We start from the raw sequence: 16,080 nt of genomic DNA, 5'->3' as shown, positions 1-16,080 counted from the left end.
TCAAAGTAAACAGCGCTACAGCAGAGGCAAGCTGTGCAGCAACTGCATTAGGCAAATGAGAATTTACGGAATCTTCCGTGTGTGCAATCACAGATCATCTGCCATGACTGGACAACTAGATCATCCTCGCGTTATTGTGCAATTGGCATCGTAGAGGAACTATTCAGTACCATATCAATTGGCATGTCAAGTGGAGGAGCACTGAAACTAGCAGATAAGCTGGTAAGAGAAGCCGCCCACCTTGGGGATACTCTCGAAGGCGGAGACGACGGCCTGCCAGTCCTCGGTCCACGACTCCACCACCCTGCAGAACTCGCGGCAGGCCTCGTCCCTGCCGTGGTGCCACGGCGACGGCGCCTCCTTCCCTAGGCCGTGCTCCACCCAGCGCGCCCGGTCCTCCGCCCTGGCTCGCCCCTTCCTCCTGTCGTCGAGCCGCATCGTGAGCGACCTGCCCCGGAAGTCCACCCCGTCAACCTCTGCCGCGCACTCCGCGGCGGCCTCGGCGCCCTGGCCCTCTGCGTCCGCGTCCGCGTCCGTGTAGTAGAGGAAGCAGAAGCCGGCGTTGCGCTCGGGGTCGTCATGGGAGCGCACAAGCTCCACCATGTCGAGCGGCCCGAACTGGCAGAAGAAATCGGCCACCTCCGCCTTCCAAGCCCACGGCGGCAGGTTCCCAACGAACACCTTCCCCTTCTGCCGGGGTGTCAGGACCCCGATCCTAAGTCACACCGATCTAGCATGTAACACATCATATCACTTTGCGGCCTCACGCACGGTATTCCACGGGTGCCACCTTACCTGGCCCGGGACCGTTTGCGCCTTTTGGCTCACGTATATGATAGTGTCGCTAGCATCCATATGACAAAGAACCCGGGCCGACATGGCTAGTCGTGAACCCAAAGCGGCACTAACCCATGGGGACAGGCATACATGAATCAACCTCGAGCATGTCGGTCAACAGCGTGTGAATCCGGGCTGTAGCACTGGGCTAACAGGACTCCGGTAACCCGGGCTGTAGCAGGCTAGGCAGGACTCCGGATGTCACCGCGTGACATTTCCCCGAAGGGACAGACACCGGAACGAAGTGAAACACATGCCGGCCAGTCAAGTGTCCTGAGCAGTAGTGCTGGGCTAGCAGGACTCCGGTGAACCGGGCTGTAGCGGACTACTATCGCTTAGAAAGCACTAGACTACATTTCCCCATATGATAGGCTGCCAAGGATAAACAACTAGATTGTCGGATCCCACTCATACCAAGCATTTCAATCATACACACACAATATGCCCGATATGAGTACATACAACATGGCATCACAACAAGACTCTACGACTCAAGTATTTATTCATTAGGCTCCGAAGAGCGAGATATTACAAACAAGGGTCTCATGACCCAACATTCAGAGCATACAAGTCAAAGCACATGCGGAAGCTTAACATGTCTGAGTACAGACATCTACAAATGAAAAAGGCTGAGAAGCCTGACTATCTACCAGATCCTGCCGAGGGCACAAGATCGTAGCTGAGGTAACAAGCTAAACGTCGAAGTCCACACGGAACTACTAGCGAGACTGACGTCTCTCTGCAAAACATAAAATAAGCAAACGTGAGTACAAAGGTACTCAGCAAGACTTACATCAGAACTAGCTACATATGCATCGGTATCAACAAGGAGGGGGTGGAGTTTAACTGCAGCAAGCCAGCTTTGACTCGGTGGCTATCCTGAACTACGACTGCAAGTAACTCTTTGAGGTGGCGCACACGAGTCCACAAATTCACCATACCAATACACCACTATGGATCCGCTCCCGTCTCCCTGCGAGAACGCCATCCATAGCACTCACACTTATCTTGCGCATTTTAAAGTATCCACTTTCGCTTGTCTATGAACTATGCGAGGGGTCCAAGTTTCCATATCCGAGGAATCCGGCTATTCGAATAGATAATGATAACCCTGCAGGGGTGTACTTCTTCACACACGCTCTCGCCACTTATAGCCCTGTACACGTCATGTACCTCGGCAACCTTCAAGCGGAAGCCGGGCGAGGGAGTCGGCCACGACCTGACTAACCACCAAGTCTCTAGTCCAAGTTTATCACCTATTCGGGTTCCATCCGCAAGGAGATCCGGCCGGGGTGTCGCTCACGGCCCCAAACGATGTGTGCAGGGTTCCCAAGCCCACCATCCGGGTGCCACTTGGTACACCGTGCCACTGTGCCTAGTCTGTCCCAAGCCCACCTGTACCGGATACCACTTGGTAGACTATTAACACTACCTACAAACACCAGAAACTAGTTGCAACTCCTGGACAGAGATCAGGTTGATTAATAAGTCGAGAGGGGCACTTAAGCATTCCAATGTGTGGTAGTAACTGTTCATGGATCACAAACACAGAACTCAGTTCCTGAGGACGGCCGCAATGAGACAACCCACCATGTACTCCTACATGGCCTCTCACCGCTACCTTTACCAAATCGTGTTCACACACTTAGCTCTCAACGGTAGGACATGTTCACCACGTTCCAATTCATTCCCGATGAATCAGACCCGACTCAACTCTAAGATGTAGCAGGCATGACAAACAAGCATGAATGAGTAGGCACATCAGGGCTCAAACAACTCCTACTCATGCTAGTGGGTTTCATCTATTTACTGTGGCAATGACAGGTCATGCAGAGGAAAGGGTTCAACTACCGCAGCATGTAACAGTTGAATCGGTGTTGCCCTAATGCAGTAAAAGAGAGTAGGAGCGAGAGAGGGGGATTGTATCGGAATGAACAAGGGGGTTTTGCTTGCCTAGCACTTATGAAGATAACATTGAGTCTTCATCAGTGTCAACGATCACAGCGTCGGAGCAGCGTCTACCGAGAGGGGACAATTACCGGCAACAAAGAGGAAGAGCACAATCAATGCAATGCAACAATATGATGCATGATCATGACATGGCAATATGCTGTGATTTGGGCTAATGCAACATAAAGTCATCTTAGTTGAAGTGGAATTCAAACTATATCAAATTCCAACTCCAAATCTATTATGAAAATTTTCCCTAATCATGTTTCATCCTAAACAGTGAGGTTAACTTGCTCAAACATGCATGAAAATGGTACAGATGGATTCCTTGAATTTTTCTGATAATTTTTAATATATAATTTATTTCATTCTGAGTTATAGATTATTTTCTATGATTTTTCAAAGTTTTGGATATTTTCTGGAATTTCCAAATCATTTAGAAATAGAAATAATCCAGGAAAATGATTACTGCGTCATCAATGTGTCATGCTGACGTCAGCTAGTCAACAGCGTCATCCCAGGTCAAACCTGATGGCTGGGACCCACTAGTCAGTCTCACAGAGCTGGCTAGTGTGGCTGACATGTGGGGTCGGCTGGTTTAATTTAAACTAAACAGGGAATAAATCCCAGGGTTAATTAGGGCACGGGGCCCACTGTCAGCGGCACAAGGTTTAGTTAGCGGGGTGATTAGCCCCTAATGACGGCGCCACGTCATCCACAACGGCGGTTAGCCGCCGGCGACCGAATCGCGCGGCGGTGGCGCTCGGGTTCGCGCTGTAGTCCACGGGATCGAGCGCCGTTTGGACCTACGGCTAGCTGGGGGCGGCGCGCATCCAGTGGAACAGGCGGCAGGCCGCGGGGACGGCGGAGCTCGCCGGAGCGGAGCTCGCGGCGGCGGCCGGAGTTCGGCTCAAGCGAGTCCGGGGCTGCAGTGCTCGGGCGAGCCAACGGAGTGGCTAGGCAGCCTCCTGGAGGCGCCAGGAGCGTATCAGTACCCCTAGAGCGAGCAGGAGAAGCTCGGGAGCACGGGCTCGCCGGTCATGGCGGACGGCGGCCTCGGGTGATCTCGGGGCTGCGGCTAGAGGGAGAAAATGACGCGGGGAAGAGAGGGAAAAAGAGGCGGAGCTCACAGGGAGGCCGTTGAGTAGCTCAGCGTGCTCGGGGACGCTCGGAGGTTGGTGAATCGAGCGACGGCGTTCGTCAGAGCAGACGAGGAAGATGGCGACAGTGACGACGCTGCAGGGCATCCGCGGGCGCGTTCTTTGGCTTGGAGCTTCACGGCATCAAGGCGGAGCTAGAGGAAACGGCAACGGGGCAAGGGGACGGCGGTGGGCGCGGTGGCAGTGAGCGGCGGCGACGGACGCGTTCGGGTCCGAGGTGCGGAGCGAGAGAGAGGCGGGGAACGGGGACGCGAGCGAGCGAGAAGGTGGGGCTTGGGGACGTGCGTGGCGTCCCTAGCCAGCTCCAGGCGGTCGGCGGCAAGTAGGAGGAGGCGTGGCGAGCTCGGCGGTGTCGCGGTGTCCCTCCTCTGCCTACTGGCAGAGGTAGGCGATGACTGGCACCAGGCCAGTGGGCTGGGCTGGCCAGGTAAGAGGCCCAGGTAACTCTCTCCCTCTCTTTCAGTTTCTGTTTTCTATTTCTGACATTTGTTTTAATTTGATTCTTGAACCAAACTAATTTTTTTGCTTCTGACAATTTTTGCAGAGACTAAATGGATTATTCCAAAGCCCCTCAACAATTATCAGAATTATTGGACATATAGTTAATATATCACCTATATAAATCCAATGCAATAATTATTGGATTAACTCAAATGCCCAAAATAAATATTTCTGTGAATCCAAAAATATTGGTTTGAATTTTACTTCTTGCCAATATTTTTATAGCTTAACAAGAACATTTTATTGGGTTTATTTGAAGCAATTTTTAATGTTGATCATTTTTTTGAAATGATTTCTGAGGCTTTCAGCTTTCCCCAATTCAACTTTCAGAAATTTAAACATGATGCAACAAGATGCAAACACTAGGCAGCACCAGAAGCTAGGGATGTGACACGGGGAGAGCTTGCTGGAGAGCCATAGATTGGAGGAGAGCGGGTTGGGGAGAGGGGGAGTAGGCGGGGGCGATGGGTGCGGAGGGGAGGGTTTGGGGGCCGGTGGCGGGGGCTGGGAGGGGCTGCAGAAGGAGGCGGCGGCGGAGGAGGAGAGGGGCTTGAGGAACGAGGCTGCCGATGGGTGGGTGAGAGCGCCAGCGGGGTGGGGAGCAAGAGATCTGGATGGGGAAGGAGGGGCGGCGACGGAGGGACACCGTCGTCGATCTGGATCTGGGAGAGGGGTGAGAGATGCGACCGCGGGCTGCTAGGGTTTGGGTTGGCCTGCTCAGAGGTGAGTGAGAGACGTTGGATCCGCCTGGGGTGGACGGTTCAGATCAGATAGAGTGGGGTGATCTGTGAGAAGTGTTCTGATTGGTCCGAGAATCTATGATTTAAAACAATTTCCATGTACAAGAGATAAAGCTACTTTGTGAAGTAGCTATCAAAAATATTTTGCAAAAGGGCATCACATAAATTTTCACTCAAGTTAGACCATATTTTATGGATGAGCACTAATTTGTATGCATTTCTGATCTTTATAGTTATTTTTAATCATTTTTCGAGTGTACAAAATGAGTTTTTTGTGAAGGACCTATAATATATTTATTGCAAAATTGGACCAAATCAATTTTCTAAAATACTAGAACATATTTAATGCACAATTGACCAAATGGTTGGATGTAAAAAGTTTTGATCCACCTCTCGTGAAGAAGACAAATTTCCCCCGATTTAGGTGGAAGCGGGTCAAATTTGAACTGCAACTGCCTCATAGTTTGCGATTTATTTTTTCCAAAAATCATTTCTAGGTACATAAGTATCTATTTAATCGGAGAAACACCAAAAAAATTCCAAGATTCAACCACTAGCTACGAACGGTCATGCCCGCCGTTTTGACCGCATTTTGAAACGGGCATAAAAAATTCAAAAAGATTGGGAAACCTTCGCATTGTGTCATTATATGTGGCCAAGTTCCCAAGAAAAATAATGAACTTGTAATACGGCAATTATTTTAAAAAAGTGTTCTCAGAAATGAGCTATCATCTCTCAAGATTCATGGCTTTCAAGCCAAATGATCAATCTTATGTCCACATTCATGGCATAGTTTGTTCAAATGATCTCATATTGTGCACAAGGGTGCATATTGGAATGGCAAACAATGTTTCCTAAGGGAGTTTTCATTTTCTTTGGACGAAAAATCAATTTTTCCATTTTTTGAGTGCGTAAAATGAGTTTTTTTATGAAGGACCTACCATATATTTGTTGCAAAATTGGACCAAATCAATTTTATAAAATACTAGGCCATGTTTAAATCACAATTGACAAAATGGTTGGGTGCCAAAAGTTATTATCCACCTCCGGTGAAAAAGACAAATTTCTGCTGATTCAGTAGGAAGCGGGACAAATTTGAATTGCAGCTGCCTAGTTTGCTCTTTATTTTTTCAAAAAATCATTTCTAGATAGAAAAGTGTCTATTTAATCAGAAATACATGGTTTGGTGGCGATACGTTGAGGTTTGGATGGTGGCCCAGGGCCCCAACTCCAAAGCGCGTAGACTCGCATGCCCGCCGCGTGGTCACCGCGTGACCGTGGTGTTGCTACGCGTTCCGGGCGGCCTAGGCATGTCTAGTGGGTTGGGCACTCCGATGATAGGTGTCAGGAAGAAGAAGGCAATAGAAGAATCTCACGAGGACACTGAACTGATCTCAAACATGAATTAGCACCCAAGTGTTTGATTAGTGGTACGAGAAATGCACATGGCCAATGGGCCTGAGTTTTGGCCGAGGATGATCATCTACTAAGGACACTATCTTGGAAATTTTGCAACTCAAATGGAGGAGCCTAGGTGTCACTTGCTTTGCAACGTACCACACTGGACAGAAATATGAATGTTGAAGCCACACTCACATGTATTGTTAAATGGGGCTCAAATTTTATGGAGAGCTATGATTTGGGAATATAGAAGATGTGGCAAAAATTCAGCTCATTAGGATATGCCTAGCCAGTACTGTCGAGCTGAACAAAAACTTTGTAAATTTGGCGAGGAAGATTTACCAGTCAAATGGAGTTGAATATTGTCATGAGGCAATGATTTGGATAGTAAAGAATGCCCAATATTTTTGGGAATTTTGGGAATGACAGAAATATAGGTTGCTTCACAACATAGGGCAAAAATTGACACATGGACATGACACATAGGCAAAACTGATGAGGTGGCACCTTGTCATAGCAATAAGTACCAATGCATCCACGTTCACAACCTCATGACCATTTATATTGGTCGTAATCAGGTAGAAATAAGGTCATTGGCGCCTCTTGTCTGCTTTGTGACCATTTGGTGTAAGCAATTTCAGGGTTTGAGCCCTTCCAAGCGAAATGGCCGTGAATTTACGACCAATTCAGCTGGGTTCATTAAGAAAAGGTCATAAGTTGACATATTTCTTGTAGTGACTCTATCCTACGACAGCGTAACCAGGTGGATTACTAATTGCAACACATAAATCCCGTTTTATTAGCATAATCTGGCATGAATGTCCCTTCTTTTTAGGGTTTATTCTCTTTCATTATTTTAGAGCTCAAGTGCCCGTAATTTTTCTCTAATTAAAGCCAAACAACATATTCTCTTTTTATCGGCATGTGCCCACAATTTCTTTCATTTATAGTCAACCAGCATAGAAAAACCACGCACCGCTAACCAATGGCCAACACGAATATTTAAGAAAATACTATAGCGTCGGATTAGAAATATTTTTTATTTTTTTCTAAACATTCAAAAAAATACGTATTAGCGAATATTATTGGAAACGTGAACAAAATTTTAAACACCCAACAATTTTCAAAAAATGTGACCAATTGTTCTTTGAATATTCCATATTTTTTGAAAAACATGAACAAATTTAGAAACATTAATTTTTTTTAAATTCACAATAAAGATTTTTAAATCATCATTTTTTTTAAAGAATAGAAATAATTTTGTTTTTTAAAGGGTAACATTCAACATAATTTTAGAAAATGTTTTCTTAGACAAAAATATTATTTTAGATTTGTGAACATGTCACTAAAACAGGTATATTTTAAAATATGGAACATTTCATAAAATGTAATTTTGTTAAAAAATTCTCAAAGATTTTTCGAAAAATATAAAAATATAAAAATGAGAAAATGTCGAAACATGAATTTTTTAGAAGTTTCGAACTTTTTTCAAATTAAGAACAAAAAAATTGAATTCTGACCATATTTTGAATATTTGAACAAAAATTAAAATTATAAATATTTTCTGTACTTTCTACTTGACAGAGAAAATAAAAATAAAGATGAAAAGGATAAGGAAATATAAAAGAGAAAGAGAAAGGAACAGAAAAATAAAAATAAAAATAGAACATCGCAAAAGGAAAATGGGCTGTGCAAGTCTTAGGCGCCCTGTGGGTGCCTTCACCTATTTATCGCTTGACGCGACAAATAAGGTCTTCCCAACTGTATGGGCAATAATAAGTGGGCTGGCTTAGTTGGGCTGGAGCGCGCGTGGCCCAGTTACAAAATTCTGGGCAAACTTTTTTCGTTTCTAGCGGATAGACGCACAAAAGTTTAGTACCACCTCGGATAGAAAAAAAATATTTTTGATGGTGAACAGATGAAAAAATTGGAGAAACGCACCTTGCGTTATTAGTAGGTATAGACTTCCATTTGATCTGCCTCACAAGAGATTTTCCACTGAAGTACAAGAACTAGTGCACCATGTCGAATGAGGATTCTCCCTGGAAAAAAATCAGTTGTCAATATCTTAAAATTAGCAATATTAACAGAACAGTTAAGAAATCATCCAGTTGTCCTACATTGTGGCTGGGGCATGCAAATCTTCATGACACTTGTAAGTGCACTTCTCTGGAACAACTTCCCACCCCTTGCAGAATTCGCATGCACACTTTGCTAATCCATTTGGCAACTTTCCACATGTTACTGTGTTTTTCCAGCAGAGCTTCCTTACCAATGCATGAACTATTTGGATCCAGGATATGCACAATGCATTCGCTCATGTCAATATCATAAAATGTCCAGAATTGTTCATTATCCCTTCGAGGCACCATTAGCTGAAACACCGGACACATCAGGTTTAGATTGTCAAAACCTAAGTAATAGTTTGAATGGTTCTATTGCTGGATAGTTCTTATCATATACCATAATATCCTACAAATATATTATACAGAATATTCATACCATAGAGCAGGCCCTTAGATCATACCCCCAAATCGCACTTGTGAACATTTCTTTTACCTTTGAATTTGCAAGATAGTTCTTCTCATATAACACAAGATCCTACAAAGACAATCACAAGTCATGCTTACTATGACATGGAATCTTATCAAATTTCATATAGCGCCACAATCGATATGGTTCATTTTCTTACCGCCCAAAGAGGTAGCAAGATGTGCCTCCAGCGTTTGCGTTGTGCAGGTGTCATCCATGTCATGTCAACCACCCACATCATCCTAATAACCACAACTATTCCTCTATACGAAAGCCCCCCAGGACCAGTATACTCTGCTATAAATTCAATACCGGTCATCTCCAGCAAATCTGGTTCGTTATGCATGAACCAAGTACTACAAAACAAAACTCTCACAATGTAAGTTAATAAGCCCAAAAAGATGTATTGTTGGATATATAATCCAATTAATTCATATGATTTTGAAAGCTTATTGATTTCTCAATCCAATGAATGACTCTAGCATGTTCTTGTATCCCAAGTTTGCCACCTAGTTCCTAATTTCCTTGTAGCGTTGCCCTAATGTAAAAGGAGAGATTGCAAAAACAATTTTCTTCTGCCTTGTCCTCACATATACATCTTAATGTTGTTTTTTATTAGGCTGGAAAACAATCTCCTCCCCTCCAGTCATATCTAATGCTTGCTGTTTTTTTGTCCTGATTGCCTCGTCATCTTTCTCGCCTACAAATTCTCCTTCGTCGTCTGTTGGGATGTTGAGATCTGGTATACCAACTCCTGCATTTGAAGGTCGTCTCTTTATTTACGCCAACCAAAGCACATATAGCAAACTTACAACATTTAATAATTGATTTAACAAAGTTTTACCATGTATTTTGTGTGTTAAATATGCTTGTGCAAACACAGTCACTCGAACAAAAACATCTTTCCTTCCACCCCACTCACCCTCTCCCAACTCTGAACTGTGTAATTTAAGTGGTCTGCTGCATTTTTGAGCTGAACCACCCTTGTTGCCCCCTAAGTATTCTCGATTTATTAAGTCGTACTAATCCAATTTTTTAATTGAATTGCGTACAATTTTTAGCTTGAATCATGATAGAACTTAACAACAATATCGGTGCCATCATTCGCTTTTCCATCCTTTCCAGTCTCCTTGTCTGAAGTGCCTGACTCTGTCCACCATACGGTGACAATAATCATTTATCATTTTATTTTATTTCATAATTTCTTTCCCAGATTTCATTTTTCAGTTCCTTTTTGTTGATCAACAATTGTACTTTTGAATTTATCATTCTGTACATATTATACATGTGCATAATTAAATGCATAATCAAATATACTATATCAGTTATCATACCTTCCACACTGATATTTTTAGATGAACAAACTTCTCTCGTTATATTCATCTTTCCTTTCTTCAAGTCTACCAAGCATTCATCACATTAGTTTCCTACTTCACAATGTGGTCCCAGTTATTTACTTTCATTTACCTTCAATTAATATATTTCCACTTGCCACCAGATAGCTAATGTTCTTGTTCTTTGTTTCTTTTCTGATTGATATGATGTAGTCAAATAGCTTTCTCGTATCTTCAACCACTATTGTCTCTCATTTTGCAAATATTTATCCTTAATTAGGTCAATCTCTGTTTTTTCAGACCCTGATGTTGCTGCTAGCACAGCATGTAAATCCATGCTACGACCAGTCCCCTCCAACGCCATCCTATCAACATGTGAAGTGAACAATGGGGCCGCCTGACAAAAGTGAGACTAACTAAATCAGATAACATGTGCAGAACAGTTACTACATTTTTGTACTTTTTTTATATCAGTTACCTTTCTTGACAATGCCATAATGCCACCCTCCCCTTCATCATCATCCAGTTCATGCTCTTTTATCTTTGGCTAGATCACGAATAGATTAATTTTTAGCCATATAGGATAATATAATCTCTGCCTCTGTGTGCACCGTATGTTTGAAACATACATATTTCAGTCAGCTATTCCTCATAAAATATTTATTTATCGTACAACTAAAGTTTAATTACCAGGTCACATATATGAAAGTATACAAATTCAATCCCAGTTGTACTCATTCGAAATTAAGCATGGATCTCAGCGCATAATTTTTTGATATGTAAATTGTACTAGTAAGTAAAGAATTACGGCCATACATTCAACTGTTCATTACTTCTGTTTTGAAAACATACATACAAATTAGTACAGGATTATGTTCATTTCATAACCCCCTTTTAGCTTTCATTATTACATCATTAATTCCGTTGTCTTTACCCAACCAAGGTTTATCTACACCCAAGTGATTTTCATAGCGCTATCCTTAATTCATTTACATTTTCTAATTCCAAGCTTAAAATATTACCTTCAGCAGTCCATATGTGGTTACACCGTCAACCTTGGAACAATTATAATGCACGAGCACTTCCAGCAAGCTAGCATTGTAGTATTTGATACGCGGCTCAAGTTTTTGATCCAGCTGTATGAATTGTATGTCAACTGAGTCAAAGAAAACCACTTGCATTTACCAAAAAAATATTCAAACAGATGTCGTAAACTAGCGAAGTTTTTGGTAGAGTTTCATTAATGTAGATTCTCACCATTAGCACTAACGGGCAACCATATACCCATGTTGTTTTCAAATGTAGTCTGCCCCTCCTGTTTGTGGCACCAACTAATATTTCATCAAGAGTGTACTTGATCTTCATGCTCAAAAACCATCTGACAAGCTGAATGAGTAGCTTGCTCTGGGTGATCCCTCGGCCCTACAAATGATGAAACGTATAGCATTGCAAACGCCCTTTGGAACCTTAATGTTTCATCTGCATCCATTCCTGATGCGTGCTCCTTAACCAAGATTTTCCCAAGTTCATCAAATTTTATTGCCACAGATGTTACTAGAAGTTTCAGAAGCCTCCAAACTGACTTTATATCATCTATTGCAATGGGTCCTGAGCAAATTTCTATTTCATTCGAACCACCCTTCCTGCTCCCAAGTGCTCTACAACAACCATCTTCGTTCAACGGCACAGTGTACCTTCCATTTGTGTCCAAGGATAAATCAGATTTCTCAGGTATGACACTCATCAGCAACTGCATTGACTATTCCTTATGTTTCTTTGGGAACATATCAATGTCAAGCACACCACTGGGCCCTATAGATCTGACTGTTGCCTTCTTATCTTCCGCCCAACCATGCATGCACTACTTGGAAAAGGTTTATACATAGAAGTTTACCAGTAGCATCTGTTATGGACGCCACGCTACTGATAATTACTAGTAGCGTCTGTTATAAAGCGCGCTACTGGTACAACATAGTAGCAGCGTGGGTTTCTGGAGGCCAGGCTACTGGTAAGTTTGCCACAGCACACCACCCGACCAAAAAATATTAGCAGTGTTTGTAGTCTAACCAGCGCTACTGTTAAGAAAGTAGTTGTAGGGCTTGTGCACCTAGACGCGCTACTGCTATTTCTTCTATGGGTAAACTTATGCCAGTAGCATTGTTTATGTACAAGCGTTATAGCTAGTTTTACGTACCAGTAGATATTTTCGCTAGCACTCATAGCAGTAGCGTGCTTTGGCACCCCGCGCTACTGCTATGGTCGCCAGCCACCTACCACCTTTCCCCTCCTTCCTCCCCTTTCTTCTTCCTCCCCCCTTTCCTTGCACCTTGCTTGTTCCTTTCAATGCTCCCCCTCCACCACCCCTCCATTAGAGCCCTCCCTCCCCCTCTTCTTTGCCCTCCACCACCCCCCTCCAATAGAGCCCTCCCTCCCCCTCTTCTTTGCCCTCCACCACCCCCTCTTCTTTGTGCCCTCCACCACCACCCCCTCCATTAATGCCCTCCCTCCCCCTCTTCTTTTCCCTCCACCCCCTCCAATAATGCCCTCCCTCCCCCTCTTCTTTTCCCTCCACCCCCTTCCATTAATGCCTTCCCTCTCCTCTCCCACTATCTCCCTAGCTAGCTCTCTCTCTCCCTAGCTAGCTAGCTAGCTAGTTACAGCTATATATCTAGAGCTATTCGGTAATTAAGAAGAAAGGTGCTTGATATCCCTCTCAACACATAGGTGAGAAAAAAAAGGTGTTTGTGTGGATAGGATCGCAACTATATATATATGGTCGATATGAGAATATATATACCGAATTGTGTGTGGCATAATTTGAGTTGCCTACATTGTGTATTTGATGAAATAATGTGGGTGACATGAGTTGCCTATGTTTTGCCGAAATGTCGATTCAATTCGTTTCGGTGAATTTCGGGCAAACTCAATATGTCCTATGTTTAGGGAAGGTCATGCCGAATTTTTGTATGAATTTGATCCATGCATGCATATATACATGGTTATAATATTTGCTCGCGCATAGGTGATCATGAAGGTCAATGCAAGGATGATGGAAAGATACTGGCAATCCACTGTGGACGACATGTATGAAAAAAGACTGAATGATGTTTTATGTCCGTGTCGAAAATGCAAAGGAATAGTCAGGCTCGACCCCTTTGAGGGTGGCACATTCAAGGTGCACCTGCTCATGCATGGTTTCATGCATGGCCATACTCGGTGGATAAGTGAAGATGATGATGATGCGGATGTCGCCAGGGTAGGAAATAACGACATGGGGCCACCAGACGAAGAGATGACCGATTATGTGCCCGAAGAGGAAGACGGCCTCAGAAATGTCGATGGTGAAGAGGCAGTTCAAGGCGGAGAAGACGCGGACACGCCGCCGTCTTCATCGCTACTAAGTTCAACCATGTGGGACCCGCATGTTTGAGACCTGCTTCGCAAGAAGACGACTAGCGACAGAGCTACTTCTAGAGAGGAGGCCAAACTGGCGCAACTGGAGGTAGACTCGATGACTCCTTTGTATGATGGTTGCAATCCCGAGGTGACCCGCTTGAGTTTCACATTAGAACTTCTAAAGACGAAGGCAAAAAACAAATGGACAGATCCAAGCCTGGATGAGCTTCTGAAGTATCTAAAGAAGGTTCTTCCCGCGGGAAGCCTGTGTCCCACTAGTGTCGAGGAGGCAAAGAAAATCGTGTGCCCTCTTGATCTGCCACACATTAGATATCACACATGCATCAATGATTGCATCATATATCGGAATGAGCACGTGGAAAAAACAATCTGTCCAAAGTGCAATGCTTCACAATATAAAAGGGCCAGAAAGAAAGCTCCACAGAAAGTTGTATGGTACTTTCCGATCACTCCGCGTCTACAGTGGTATTTCGTAGATCCTAAGGAAGCAAAGCTTATGCGCTGGGACGCGGAGAGGGTGAATCCAGATGACGGAGATGAGCCGAAGCTGAGACACCTCACAGATGCTAGCAAGTGGAGAGCATTAAATGCTGAATTTGATTTTTTTCGCAAATGATCCAAGGAACGTCGTGCTTGGCGCTAGTAGTGATGGCATGAATCCATTTGGCAACCAAAACACCAATCATAGCACATGGCCCGTGTTTGTATGGATGTACAACCTCCCCACCTGGTTGTGCATGAAGGAAAAATACATACAGATGGCTATGCTTATTCAAGGGCCGAGACAACCGGGAAATGAGCTAAATTTGTATCTCGGCTTACTGAAAGAGGAGCTATAGACCTTATGGACAACGCCCGCCAAGAAATGGGATGCAAGCAAAGGAGAGTATTTCTACATGAGAGCCGCGCTCATCACGACGATGCAAGACTATCTCAGTTACGGCTATCTCTCCGGCCAGGTGTGCCACGGATATTGCGGATGTACGAGGTGCATGGATGATACAACTATTGGGTTTCGTAGTAATTTCAAAAAAAATCCTACACACACGCAAGATCATGGTGATGCATAGCAACGAGAGGGGAGAGTGTTGTCTACGTACCCTCGTAGACCGCAACAGAAGCGTTGACGCAACGCAGAGGAAGTAGTCGTACGTCTTCCCGATCCGACCGATCCAAGCACCATTACTCCGGCACCTCCGAGTTCTTAGCACACGTACAGCTCGATGACGCTCCCCGGGCTCCGATCCAGCAAAGCTTCGGGGATGAGTTCCGTCAGCACAACGGCGTGATGACGATGATGATGTTCTACCGACGCAGGGCTTCGCCTAAGCACTACAACGATATGATCGAGGTGGAATATGGTGGCAGGGGGCACCGCACACGGCTAAGGAACGATCACGTAGATCAACTTGTGTGTCTAGTGGTGCCCCCTGCCCCCGTAAAACTATGGTGGCGCGCAGGAGGAGTCCTACTCCTATCGGGAGTAGGACTCCCCTCCCGTTCCTTGTCCAACTAGGAGAGGTGGAGGGAGAATAGGAAAGGGGGGGCCGCCCCTCCCTCCTTGTCCAATTCAGACTAGGGGGAGAGGGGGCGCGTGGCCTGCCCTGGCAGCCCCTTCCTCTTCTCCACATTAGGCCCATGAGGCCCATTGACCCCCCGGGGGGTTCCGGTAAGCCCCCGGTGCTTCGGTTTTATCCGAAACTTCTCCGGAACCCTTCCGGTGTCGGAATATAGTCATCCAATATATCAATCTTTATGTCTCGACCATTTTGAGACTCCTCGTCATGTCCGTGATCACATCCGGGACTCCGAACTAACTTCGGTACATCAAAATGCATAAACTCATAATAACTGTCATCGTAACGTTAAGCGTGCGGACCCTACGGTTCGAGAACAATTTAGACATGACTGAGACAAATCTCCGGTCAATAACCAATAGCGGGACCTGGATGCCCATATTGGCTCCTACATATTCTACGAAGATCTTTATCGGTCAGACCGCATAACAACATACGTTGTTCCCTTTGTCATCGGTATGTTACTTGCCCGAGATTTGATCGTCGGTATCCAATACCTTGTTCAATCTCGTTACCGGCAAGTCTCTTTACTCATTCCGTAATGCATCATCTCACAACTAACTCATTAGTTGTAATTCTTGCAAGGCTTATGTGATGTGCATTACCGAGAGGGCCCAGAGATACCTCTCCG

Source organism: Triticum urartu, chromosome 7A (assembly GCF_056163025.1).
Source record: "Triticum urartu cultivar PI428250 chromosome 7A, HENAU_Tu73, whole genome shotgun sequence".
Classification (NCBI taxonomy): domain Eukaryota; kingdom Viridiplantae; phylum Streptophyta; class Magnoliopsida; order Poales; family Poaceae; genus Triticum; species Triticum urartu.
The sequence above is the reverse complement of the archived record's forward strand: the minus strand, read 5'-3'. Positions refer to the sequence as shown.